The sequence below is a fragment of the Gymnoscopelus microlampas genome, assembly GCF_963454915.1.
Source record: "Gymnoscopelus microlampas genome assembly, chromosome: 5".
Taxonomy (NCBI): domain Eukaryota; kingdom Metazoa; phylum Chordata; class Actinopteri; order Myctophiformes; family Myctophidae; genus Gymnoscopelus; species Gymnoscopelus microlampas.
The window spans coordinates 44,267,046-44,278,689 of NC_139942.1; the positions used below are offsets into that span (position 1 = coordinate 44,267,046).

Sequence of the window (11,644 nt, forward strand, 5' to 3'; positions counted from 1 at the left end):
TTTTGATGCCGATACTTTTGTACTATTACTCATAAGTATCATTTTCTAACTTTGATTTTCTTTATCCCACGATTTTCTACATTATATTCTACATTTTTCTTAAACACTTTTCAAAAAATGTTCAAAAAATAGCAGATGTGCAAAGCTTGCAGCGTGTCACCTCGTGCCGCGCTGTGAGCTTCTAGATCTGCTATTTTTGAGAACCACTGTTCTAAACTACTGTTCTAAACTACTGTTCTAAACCAGTGGTTCTCAAACGTTTTCATGTCAAGGACCCCCAAAATGATATGTATCTGGCCACGGACCCCCATCTCAAATATGTTGTTCCAGGGACCCCCCAGAAGCAAAGATTTGAGCAACAAATGTTCGCTTAAAAATATATATATATTCAAAGGTTTGCACAAATTTTCACGATTTTTCAAAAATAGCAGATATATAAGCTCATAGCGCGGCACTCGGTGCCGCGCTATGAGCTTGTATATCTGCTATTTTTGAATAGCCAAAGTATAAAAGGTCATAATTATTGTGATGCTATATTAACACATTTTGCTGGGGACCCCCTGGAACCCCCTCAAGTACCCCACTTTGAGAACCACTTTTCTAAACCACTGTTCCAAATCCTACGAGTTTTCGGAAAAACTTATGCTACATATATATATATATATATATATATATAGGACTTTCACGTTCAAATCGGAACACTTCTTCCGCCACTGGAAAACGCTCGTTGCTCGTGGGGTTCCTTATCGTTTTGGAATCAAACTCGTCGCTCTATTTCCATCCCTGCGTACATCTGTTATCTCTGTTGTGAATAATACTTTTCTTTTTAATTAAAAAAAGAGAGAAAAAGATCAGTTGAATCTTCAAAGAGCTCGGCAGCAGTGGCACACGCACACACAGCACCACGCAAATAACAGCACTCGGGTTGCACGGGTTCCGTTTGCGATAAGGGCCGTGCATGGGGAGAAGAAGAAGAAGAAGAAGAAAAAAAAACTGAAACGCTTGTGTAATTCTCCAGAGGGAGAGAAGTGGAGTGGATGGCTTTTAAATGTTGGATTAACCCATTAAGAACGCATCTGTGTCATTTTAAGATTTCTTTGGCCATTCAAAAAATAGCAGATATACAAGCTCATATGAGCTTGTAGATCATGCTAAAAAATAAATGATCGTGAAAAATGTGTTCAAATCTTTTAATATGTATATATATGTTTTAAAGAAATAATTTACTCCGATCTTTGCTTCTTGGGGGTCCCTGGAACAACATATTTTGAGATGGGGGACCGCGGCTCAATACATTTCATTTTGGGGGTCCTTGACATGAAAGAAATTTGAGAACCACTGATATTATAGCAACAAAAACGTTAGGATTTAAAGACATTTGTAGAATCCCCCAGAAGCAAAGATTTGAGTCAAAATGTTGGCTTTACATTTTTTTCAAAAAATAGCAGATCTTCAAGCTCATAGCGCGGCACTCGGTGCCGCGCTATGAGCTTGTATATCTGCTATTTTTTTTTTGAATAGCCAAAGAAATCTTAGCATGACACAGGAGGAGCACGTGTTCCCGGTCTTAATGGGTTAAATGAGAGATGGAATTAAAACGGGAGACATACTGGATCCATAGGCTAATGGGAAATTAACATCGGACACTGTTACGCATTCAATCATCTTAATCACCCGCTGGTTTATGATATGTGAAACCTGTCCCTTAACATGAACGCTGATGGTGTAATGGCCAAGGATAAAAGACAAGGGCATTAACTAGAACCAGCTGGAATAGTGGAGGAAGGAAAAACGATGTGTAAGCATAGCGGTTTTGTATAGAATTATATACTGTATATGATTATGAAAATATGCCATATTACATAATACACAGTGGTGGAAAAAGTACTCAAATGTTTTACTTAAGTAAAATGATCATTACTGCAATGTGGAAGTACTCTGTTACAAGTAAAAGCCCGGAATTCAAAATGTACTTGATTAGAAGTACAAAAGCGATGCGACGCGTTGTGAGCTTGTAGATCGGCTATTTTCAAATAGCTTAGGTATAGAATAGGGCTAAAGTGGTTAATGCATGTTTTATACCTGCAAAGTAACTAGTAACTAAAGTTTTAAAATAATTGTAGTGGAGTAAAAGTACAATATTCGCCCCTTAGATGTAGTGGAGTAGAAGTAAAAGTATTGATAATTGGAAATACTCCAGTAAAGTAAAAAATCCTCAAAAGTGTACTAAAACTATGACTAAATATACTGACAATTTTGTCAACAAATAAAAAACAGACTAAAATGTTTGGGAGGCACTATAGTTGAGAAGAGACATAGATTGGTGAAGCAATAGGAAGCGGCGCTGGAATCCAGCGCCTGGGTTTGGATCCGCCCTTCAAGACCATCGATTGGGCTCGTTCTTTCAGTCTAGTAGAACTAAGACAAGTCATCATGGGTGTCACAGACCGAAAATAGCCGATCTACAAGCTCACAACGCGAGCTTGTAGATCTGCTATTTTCGGCATGCAACTAAGAGCTATTTCAATGCCATCACGGCCCGCCAAAAATAAATCTTAGGATATTTAGTCGACTAAAACTAGACATTTCAGGTGACTAAAATATGACTAAAACTAAATGTCTGAATTTTCTTCAAAAGAATATGACTAAAACTAAATCAAAATTAGCTGTCAAAATCAACACTGCCTTCCAGTCAAACGTTGGACGTCTGGTCACATTTGTGCCACGAAGTCACGATATGCATTTTGGGCAGTGAGAGTGTGTTGAGTCAACAACCCGTTCTCACTCCCAAGGCATCACAATTCTACCGCTCTGACAGTATAGCCCTGAAACGTCAAGTTTTGACATGAAGGCACGTCTCATGTTGACAAAACTAAGTCGCAACCAGTGGTGGCTACAAGGAAATCTGCTGTCATAATTTCCCTAGGGAAAATACAACAGCTGACCAATCAGTGCAGGCTCATCGCCCTCTCAGTTCTTTTATCGACCCCTCACCCAGGGCAAATAATGGCTGCTCAGTGGTGCAAAGTAACTAAGTACATTTACTCAATGACTGTACTGTAGGCCTACTGAAGTATAATTTTGAGGTATTTTTTACTTTACTTGTGTATTTCCAATTTTCAGTACTTTTACTTCTACTCCACTACATCTCAGAGGCAAATATTGTACTTTTACTCCACTACAGTTATTTGAAAGCCCTACAATGCCAGTGGTTACTGTACATACATTTCAGCCATAGCCAATAGCCGATCTACAAGCTCACAATGCGACGCATTGTGAGCTTGTAGATCTGCTATTTTCAAAATATTTATATAATAATACTTTTGTACTTTTACTCAAGTAAGTTTTGAATTCTGGACTTTTACTTGTAACAGAGTATTTCTACATTGCAGTATTGATACTTTTACTTAAGTAAAAAAAATTGAGTACTTTTTCCACCACTGCAGAGTGGCAATAACTGACGCCTATGTGTGAGAAGTGTTGGTTGAGTATAGACAGTGGATAAATCATCAGCACTCTACATCTGTGTTCACCGACACCTGTTTTAGCTGAAAGACCCCGGTGACGCTTATTGCCATGGATACCTGTTATGATTACATAATTATAGGACATTTATCTTCTTAAACCCAGTACATACGTGTGTTGAATCACTCTCATCTGCGTAAGCGAGCACACACTGTACCAATTCCCTTGACACCAGGACCATCAACAAGTGTTGATTTCGTTGACGAAAACTATGACGAAATATTTTGGTCGACTACCTTTTTTTCACTGACGAAAACGAAATAAAAACTAAGCTATGATGACTAAAACTAAGACTAAATTTAATATAGACCATTTCGTCAACAAATAAAAACTAGACTAAAATGTTAGTGAGGGACGAGTGGAGAAGAGATCCAGTAGAACTAAAAGACAAGTTATTTCATGTTTGGTTGTGCTCGGGTGTTGCGCTATGAAAATAGCAGATATGCAAGCACAACGCGTTGTGAGCTTATACAGTAGATCAACTAATTTCAGCATGCAACCAAGTGTAAAATCAGCCATTACTACAGCCAGACTATGACTAAAACTAAATCAAAATGTACAGTCAAAATCAACACTGGATGTATCTTTGTATCTTCATGTTGCTGGCGTCCATTGAAAAAGAATGGTAGCCTGTATCTTTCGTTTGTTGATTTTCATTATTATTACAAAACATACTTTACCCACTTCAGCCCTATATACTGTATACTTCGGCCATTTGAAAATAGCAGATCTACAGGCAAGCTTGTAGATCCGCTATTTTCCAGAGATTTTTACGTTTTAGACATTTGAAAAACGTGTGAAATGGGACATTATGCATATTGAGTACTTTTACTTTCGGTCCTCAAGTATATTTTGATGGCAATACTCTTGTACTTTTACTGAAGCACACTTTGAATACCGGACTTTCACTAGTAACAGAGTATCTCTACATTGCGGTAAACATTTTAGTACTTCTTCCACCACTGGTAAACATTCATACAGACACAGATAGACAGTCATAGTCAGGACAGTCAGAAAGACACACACACACACACACACACACACACACACACACACACACACACACACACACACACACACACACACACACACACACACACACACACACACACACACACACACACACACACACACACACACACACACACACACACACACACACACACAGAGTCAGCTCCGCAGCAGCAGCAGCATAATAAGCCTGAGCAAAGACAAAAGGGGAACCCTGTGATAGAGATCTTGTAATGGATCAGATTGATTTAATTCACTACCCTGGATGACTTCCCATTCTATAGTCCTCAAGACATCCCTGAATGGATTTTCGTGTGGGAGGCCTATTCAATTGTTCTCTCTCTCTCTCTCTCTCTCTCTCACCTCCACACGAGACACCCGGGGAGAGCGAGACGGGGAGAGAGAGTGTGAGAGAGAGAGAGAGAGAGAGAAAGAGAGAGAGAAAGAGAGAGAGAGAGACAGCCGTAGAGAGGAGCAGAGAACAAGAACTCATCTCCGCACTCCAGCCAAATTAGCTCTCTTCCCCGGCCCTTTTCGTTTGACATTCTTTCCTCATAAGAAAACAAAAGGGGGGAAAACAAAAACATTTATTTCACACTTGACGTCTAGCGTTCCTTTGAAAGAATTCCCTCGTCTTTTTTTCTCCTTTGTTTTGAAAGAGCGGCCAGCTCAGATCTCTCTCTCTTTCTGCTCCGATAAAAGCTAATATGCTTGGCTTCTGGAAACCTGTTTCTATTTTTTTGGTTGGTTCTTCTCCCCTATTTAGCCAATTAATGACTCTCCACACACACACGTGTGTGTGTTGTCGCTGCTGTTGTATCTGATTCAGCTGCCAGTGAGGAGCCCCCACCGAGAGGACATAGAGCTTTCAGAATCAGAATCAGCTTTATTGTCACACGTTTCGTATCGTTATTTTCCATAGACAAGAAGAGAGGGATGAAGATGGGGGGGTCAAGGGGGAAAGGAGATCAAACAAGTTATCTACATATTTACTCATGGTACCTGAGTTAAGGTATAAAGGTGCCTAAGCATAGCAGCAGACGTATACTGTGCATGATACACACTGAACGTCTTACTCCTCCCGCGCAACACTCCCTGCTGACAGGTGTCGCCTCCAGCCCGTAGGATTACGTGCGGTGACATCACCCTCCTCCCCGCCCGGCTTCCCCCCCCCCCAGAACACGGGCCAATTGTGTTCGTATAGAGTCAGACACTCGACAAAGCGGGATGCACCACGGCGGATTTGAACCCACAACCTCCGCGGTGTTGGGCAGGCACTTTAACACGGCCGCCACCCAGGCGCCTATAGCTGCCCTGTTTTTAGTTTTACCACGTTTGGTTGTCGAACTGTCTGGGACCCAGAGCGGGGCTCGGGGCCAGAGGTTCACCGGGGCTTGCTGGAGACATTAAAAAATGGACGTTACTCCCCCCCCCCCCCTCTCTCCAGGTCTCTGGGATCTACAATGAACCTTGCTGCCCCCTTCTCTCTTTCTCTCTCGCGCTCTCTCTCCTTATCACCCCCCAACCCCCCCCCCCGTCTGCCCTCTTGTATTGTGCGAAAATCATTCCTTTTCTCTATCTTCTCTCACAACGTGTCGCGATGCAACGCGCTGTGAGCTTTGCTATTTTTGCTATTAGTCGTACGATAACGTACACGGGCCAGGGCTTAAGTGGCTTAAATTCCTCCTTTCTCCTCTGCTCTCCAATCCCCCCTCCTTCTCTCTCTCTCGCTCTCCCCCTCCCTCCCTCTCACTACACTACTCCTCTACAAACCTTGTCTTACTCCTCCCGTCCGCTGTGTTACACTCCTATAAGCCTCCTCCTCCTCCTCCTCCTCCTCCTCTCCTCTGCCCTCCAGTCCATACCTGCCCCCCCCCCCCCCCCATCCCCTCCTCCTCGTCATCTCTCTCTCCGTTCCTCCCTCATTCATGATGACAGGATGAGATTGATGCGTGTCGGGCCTAATACCCACCGACATGCTCCGTTGGGATCTGCATTGTCTTCACTTTCTCCACTCCTACGCATGCACACACACACACACACACACACACACACACACACACACACACACACACACACACACACACACACACACACACACACACACACACACACACCCCTCCCCGCACACACACACACACACACACACAGGCATCCGACCCACGCACGGCGGGGAGGAAATTTGGCGCCGTCTCACAAGGCGGATTAGTAGATTATCGGAGAACAGCGAATTAAGCAGTGGCTAATTGTGGGCGTTTTTCTGCCTTTTTAAATTGCCGCTCCTTGTCACTGTGGATTACAGCTGCCTCGCCATGAAGATATCACACAACTGTCAGGTGCCAGAGGAGGTGGTTTGTAGATAAAGCGCACACACACACACACACACACACACACACACACACACACATAGTACAGGCGTGTACGGGCCTCACTCGCACGCATGATAGAAAAAACACGCACACTTTTAACCACTTAAGCCCTGCTTTATCTGAAGACTACTTTGTTGCACAAAAATAGTGATGATGGAATTCCTTGCCTATGGAAGTCCGTGGGTTCACTACCACGGTTCAAGGGAGATCTTAAATCATGGCTCTGCACCTAAACTCTAATTGGACTTAACAACACTAGTTCTTATAGGACCCCTGCCCCCCCCTTCTATTGTTTTTTTTTGTGTTAAAACCCTTTTATGTATTGGTCCTGTTTGCACTGTTGTTCCGTCTTTGTTTTTTTTTCTGTGTTGAATGTTTTTATGGAGCGGACCACAATGGAAACAAGTATCTGCTTTTTTTGTGTATACATCCACGTTGGCGTTTTTAATCGTTCTATTTGAATGGCAATACAGCGTTTCTATTCTATTCCACAACTATAGCTGATCTACATGCTCACAATGTGTTGCGACGCAGCAGCAGCGGTGGCTCAGGAGGTAGAGCGGAACGTTTCCCGGGTTCAATCCCCACGGGTCCCCCTATGGGTTTTAGTGTCAACGTGTCCTTGAGCAAGACACCAAACCCCTAACTGCATGCTCCTGATCAGCAGGCTGTGTGTCTTGCATGGCTGCCTCCACCGGTCTCTGTGTGTGTGTGTGTGTGTGTGTGTGTGTGTCTGTGTGTGTGTGTGTGTGTGTGTGTGTGTGTGTGTGTGTGTGTGTGTGTGTGTGTGTGTGCGTGTGCGTGTGCGTGTGTGTGTGTGTGTGTGAATGTAAAACGCTTTGGGTGAAGGCGCTCTATAGAAATAGCACCATTTACCATTTATTTTTTAAATCAGTATTATGCATCAATGCATTATTTTCACGGAGTAAAGCATAAATGTGTATGTGTGATGTAAGTGCATTTACCTTCCCCAATACAAACAGCGGAGGAGTGCACCGTAATCCAATTAAATTTAACTCATGAGAGTGTGAAAATGGAAAGTGCATTACGCATTCAGAGAGTATGAATTCTACTTAGCACAAAAGGTCATAATGCTAAATGCTAGTAAGTTGTGCATGAGTTCCCAGGGTCTCTTCTCTCTCTCCTCTGTTTATCCTTTAGAGAAGAAAAAAAAGAAAAGAAAAGAGAGTCCACTCGTGTGTCAACAAGCTTGGCCCTGGAACCTCGCCGTCTCCTCCTCTCTCTGTCTCTCTTCCTCTTTAGTCTTTTGACTTGTCTGTTCCCCCTATCCACGACTGTGCTCGCTTACTTGTGACAGGGGTGGGGGGGGGGGGGGGGGGGGGGGGGGAGTAGGGCTGGGGGTTTGTACAAGGGAAGGAGAGAGAGGGGGTTAAGACAGGTGCTTGCAGTGCAAGATTTGCTTTGCTTGCTTTGCTTGCATGATCAGGCTGAGAAAAGTGTTCCGTCTCAGGCAGGGGAAAAAAAGCAGCGTTCGAGGATTTCACCCACATTGTAGCCTGCGGCTCTATAGACCCGTGTCTAGGAACCCCTGTGACCAAATGATGCCTGCAAAACGCCAACACCATAGACCCACACACATTATAGACTGGAGCCATGCGTGCAATAATTACACAGGCGTTTTAGCAGTGTGGTCTGCCACACACACAGAGGCTCAGGCCTTTATTATCAAGCCTCGCACGCCACGCGCGCGAGGCTCAGTGCACTGTGCACACACGCACGCGCACACACTAAATCACTCCAGCAAATCACATACTGTAGAGGATACGGCAGGACAAACACACACAGAATGCAGAGAGGTATAGAGCGGACAGGGTGGCTGTGAGTCTCTATGAATAATAGGCTAACAATACAGCAGGCTAGTAGATGAATAGGTTATTACAGTGTGTGTGTGTATATATATATATATATTTATACTGTATATGGTATGTTTTAGCTGAAGCTCTGAAGATCTATTCTTTTCTGTTGTATTCTTGCTTTCCGTTCTTCTGCATACTGTATATATATATATCTAATGGTACAGCAGGCTAATAATACATTTACAGTATATGGCACTACTGGTTCTCAAAGTGTGGTCTGGGGACCCTCAGGGGTCCATTTGGGGGGTTTCTGGGGGGGTCCCCAGCAAAATGAGGAACAGTTTAAACACTTAAGATCTGTCACATTTTTCTGCTCTTCGAAAATAGCCGATCTTCAAGCTCACAACGCGTCGCTGTGCATTGTGAGCTTGTAGATCGGCGATTTCTTGGATCCCCTCTTTTCAAATGGGTTTTAGAAGACAAGCTATTGATTCTAATCCGTTGTATTAGCCTATACTGCAGTGCTTCTCAACCCTTTTTTTTCATTTCAAGAACCCCCATCACGCTGAGAGCATACAAATGGGACCAAACGGACCCTTCGGTCCCATGTGTATACGCTCTCAGAGTTATAGACCTGTTATAGGGTCCATTTGGAACCCGGCGCCCAAGGAACCCTGAGGGTCCCTCCCTGGACCCCCCTCCACTCTGAGAACCTACAGTCCTATACTGTGTTCTGTTCTGCAATGAGCTATTCTTGATTCTCTCTTTTTTTTTCTCCCTTCTTTCTATAGCAGAATGGTCTATTCTGGTGAGCAGCCTGCCTCTCCTCTCCTCTCCTCTCCTCTCCTCTCCTCTCCTCTCCTCTCCTCTCCTCTCCTCTCCTCTCCTCTCCTCTCCTCTGTTCTGTTCTAACCCATTGTGGCCTGAGGTTCCGATTCTGCAAAATGTCTTCTAAATCCTAACGTTTTTCTGAAAAACATATGTTTCTATATCAGTGGTTTTCTAACTTTTTCATGTCAAGGACCCCCAAAATGATATGAATTTGACCGCGGACCTCCATCTCAAAACATTTCGTTCCAGGGACCCCCAGAAGCGACGATTTCAGTTATAAATGTTTTCTTTAAAAATATATATATTCAAAGATTTGCACACATTGTCTCGATTTTTCAAAAATAGCAGATCTACAAGCTCGTAGCGCGGCACTCGGTGCCGCGCTACGAGCTTGTATATCTGCTATTTTTGAACAGCCAACGTGTAAAATAATGCTTTTTTAACTCAAATCAAAACGTGACACAGATGCGTTCCAGGTGTTAATGGGCTAAGCAGCAGTCAGGTGAGCCAGCCCACCTCACCTCAGGCAGTGAGACACACGGGGGCCCCTCTCTCCTCTGTGTCCTCTCCAGATTACTAACAGTTAACTACAGCAAGAGAGCTATCTGTGTGCGTGTGTGTGTGTGTGTGTGTGTGCGTGTGTGTGTGTGTGTGCGTGTGTGCGTGCGTGTGTGTGTGTGTGTGTGTGTGTGTGTGTGTGTGTGTGTGGCCTGCGGAGCCGTGCTGGACCCAGGTGTTGAGGCAGGGTACTAAGGGGGGGGGGGGGGGGGGGGGGGTTGGGTTGGGGGGGCTGGCTGCATGCACGCAGCACACGGCGCACGCACTTCTTGGCCAGATCTCCTCAGCAACGGTGATGATGAGTGGAGAGCGGCGGAGAGGAGAGAGAGAGAGAGGGGCCCGCCAGGGATGGAGACGTGGGGGGGGGGGGGAGAGAGGGAGAGAGGGAGAGGGAGAGAGAGAAGAAGGGAGAGAGAGACAGACAGAGAGGCAGACAGAGGAAGGGAGACAGAGAGACAGAGACAGGGAGGGGAAGGGGGGAGAGATAGAGAGACAGACAGACAGACAGACAGACAGACAGACAGACAGACAGACAGACAGACAGACAGACAGAGAGATGAAGGGAGGGAGAGGGAGGGAGAGACACAGGGAGAGGGAGAGAGAGAGACAGACACAGACAGAGACAGAGACACAGAGACAGAGAGAGGAAGGGAGAGAGCGAGTGATGTGAGAGAGAGAGAGAGAAGGAGACGAGGCCCCCTCTTCGCTCTCCATAGCCTTGGTAACAGGAGGACGAATGGCCGTTATCAAACAGTTCCATCCTCCTTCCAAACACACACACACACACACACACACACACACACACACACACACACGCACACACACACGCACACGCATGCACACAGAGTCCCCTGTCCCCCCCGGCCGTCACACAGAACCGAGCCTCTCTCTCTCTCTCTCTCGCTCTCGCTCTCTCTCCAGCACAATTAATCACAGCTGTCTGTGGGGCTGTCTGTGACGCTCGGTGACGCGTCGGCGGAGCGACTTTATGCGCTCGGCGGGGTCAGAGGGGACGATCCATCACGCGATCAATAAATGTGTAGATTAACCCATTGAGACCTGAAGCCGATTCTACGATTCTAAGTCTCCTAAATCTCAACTGCTTTCTGAAAAACGTATGTTTCTATATCAGTGGTGCTCAATCTTGTTCACGTCAAGGACCCCCAAAATTATATGTATTCGGCCGCGGACCCCCATCAAAATATCTTGTTCCAGGGACCCCCCCCCAGAAGCAAAGATTTGAGTTAAAAATGTTCGCTTTAAAAATATATATATATTCAAAGATTTGCACACTTTTTCACGATTTTTCAAAAATAGCAGATCTACAAGCTCGTAGCGCGGCACTCGGTGCCGCGCTATGAGCTTGTAGATCTGCTATTTTTGAATAGCCCAAAGTGTAAAATAATGCTTTTTTAGCTCAAATCTAAAAATGACACAGTTCCAGGTCTTAATGGGTTAATATTAGTAATGGGGCCGAGTCCAACCGAGTGGACCGGCCCGACCGATCCGCTACGCTCAGAGGTGAGATATGAA

The 11,644-nt window shown here is 44.8% G+C and overlaps 1 protein-coding gene across 4 annotated transcripts in view; it reads right to left on the reverse strand.

Moving 5' to 3' along the window:
* Positions 1 to 11,644, reverse strand: part of LOC311045298 (kin of IRRE-like protein 1) — a 122,747-nt gene that overhangs the window by 109,728 nt on the left and 1,375 nt on the right. The window lies entirely within an intron of this gene.